Genomic DNA, 2,556 nt, shown 5'->3' with positions numbered 1-2,556 from the left:
AGCCCGATGGGTGGGGATTGGGAGAGGGCCAGGGCTTGGTGGGCGGAATAGAGGCGGGGCCTCGCTGGCTCGTTGGCACGCTTGATGTTCTACTTTCCTCTCCCCCTTCCTTCCCCCCGACCCTGCCCCGCCCTGCCTTCTCCTTTGCCTTAACCCAATGCCCTGCAAAAACATACCCATAAGTAAGATTGTTTTGTTCAGAATTTATGATTTCTTCTAAAAATAAGATTATATATTCTACTTCTTCTACAATTTGCCTTTCTTACTAAAAATAAAATGTGAAACTCTATTCAAGACAATAGATAGATCTGACTGTTCTTTTTAAAATTATGTATTTGTTATGTCGTACAGATAATACATACATATAGGAAAAGTTCAAATGGGGGATCTCCTTCCATCCCTAAGTTTTCCTCCCCAGAAACAACCACTGTGACCAGTTCCCTGATATCGTTTATATTTCAAGCACTGCGTGTATTATTTTTCTCAATAAGTAACCTACAGAGTATCAGTTGATTGCTACATGCTAAGGTTACAAAGCCCTTTCCTGCAAGGGTGCTACAAGTGGAGGATTGGAGGGAAGATGTGGAGAGAGAGATGAGATTGATCCCTTCCAATAAAACTAACTCAACACATTGTCATATGTGGTGTATTAGCATAATTTTTTTAACTGATAAGGATATGTGGAAGAGAAATAAAGAAACTTGGCATAGTTGGTTGAAAGTAGATCTTAAAGGATGAATATCAAGTCATGGAGAATGGTTAGTGCAGTGGGTGAGAAATGTTGCAACTTGGGGATATATTGTGAGCAAAAACACAGAGGCAAGGGGGGAATGCATGTTCTGGGAACACTGAATAATGAGTTATGGCTAGAGATTAAAGCTCTTTGTGTGTGTTACTGTCACAGGAATACACAAATAGATCAAAGAAACAATAGCTCAGAAGCAGACTCAGGCATGTATGGACTTTTATATGGGTTAGGGGGTAGTATTTCAAATCAATGGGGGAAGGAGGCAGTGGGACAATTGGCTAAAGGATTAAGTTCTTAGATCCCCATTTCACATCATTCACAACAATAAATTACAGGAAGACTGACTCAAACTTAAAAAAACTTTAAGATATTAGATGAAAGTATAGGAATAGTATTCCTAACAGATTTTGCTTTATATTTTTCAAAGGTATGGTATCAGTTGCATAGCCCAATGGTTAAGAGTACTGGTTTTTGATACTTAACTAGCCAACCTGTGACCTACCTAATTTCTCTGTGCCTCAAGTTTCCTAAACTGTTGAGTGGGGGCAATAATGAGATAGCACTGAGGATTGGATGATATAATGCCTATATGCAAAACACTTATCATAATACCTGACATGTTATAAGTGCTCAATAAATATTGGCTACTATCACTATAGTTTTTGATGACATAACCTTATATCAGTATAAAATCTCCCCCTCTTCCCTTTTTAAAATTGGCCTTTAATTTTAGTCTAACATTGCCATAACATCTTCTTGCTGTTGTTGTTAGTATTTGTCTGATATGTCTCTTGTTTTCAACCTCTTTGTCATTTTCTCTTAATTGATGTTTTTTAATAAATAGTACATAGCTGAAGAAACAAAAGAAAAAAGAAATAGTACGTAGCTGGATTTTGTTTTTTAAGGAAGTCTGAAAGTAACTCTCTTCTAACAGGGGAACTTAATCCACTTACATTTAATGTGATTATTGATATGTTTAATGTACTTTTGCCACCTTATTTTACATTTATCTTATGTTTTCTATTTATCATTTGTGTTTCTTGTATGTTGATTGAGCCAGTTCTCTTTTTTCTTAATTTTATTTATTTTTTATACAGCAGGTCCTTATTAGTCATCAATTTTATACACATCAGTGTATACATGTCAATCCGAATACCCCAATTCATCACACCACCACCACCACCACCACCACCACCACTTTCTCCTGCTTGGTGCCTATACGTTTCTTCTCTACATCTGTGTCTCAATTTCTGCCCTGCAAACCGGTTCATCTGTAGCATTTTTCTAGGTTGCACATATATGCGTTAATATACAATATTTGTTTTTATCCTTCTGACTTACTTCGCTCTGTATGACAATCTCTAGATCCATCCACATCTCTACAAATGACCCAATTTCGTTCCTTTTATGGCTGAGTGATATTCCATTGTATATATGTACCACATCCTCTTTATCCATTCATCTGTCGATGGGCATTTAGGTTGCTTCCATGACCTGGCTACTGTAAATAGTGCCGCAATGAATATTGGGGTGCACGTGTCTTTTTGAATTATGGTTTTCTCTGGGTATATGCCCAGTAGTGGGATTGCTGGATCATATGGTAATTCTATTTTTAGTTTTTTAAGGAACCTCCATACTGTTCTCCATAGTGGCTGTATCAATTTACATACCCACCAACAGTGCAAGAGGGTTCCCTTTTCTCCACACCCTCTCCAGCATTTGTTGTTTCTAGATTTTCTGATGATGCCCATTCTAACAGGTGTGAGGTAATACCTCATTGTAGTTTTGATTTTCATTTCTCTAATAAT

The sequence above is a fragment of the Stenella coeruleoalba genome, assembly GCF_951394435.1.
Source record: "Stenella coeruleoalba genome assembly, chromosome: 3".
In the NCBI taxonomy this organism is placed as follows: Eukaryota; Metazoa; Chordata; class Mammalia; order Artiodactyla; family Delphinidae; genus Stenella; species Stenella coeruleoalba.
The sequence above is the reverse complement of the archived record's forward strand: the minus strand, read 5'-3'. Positions refer to the sequence as shown.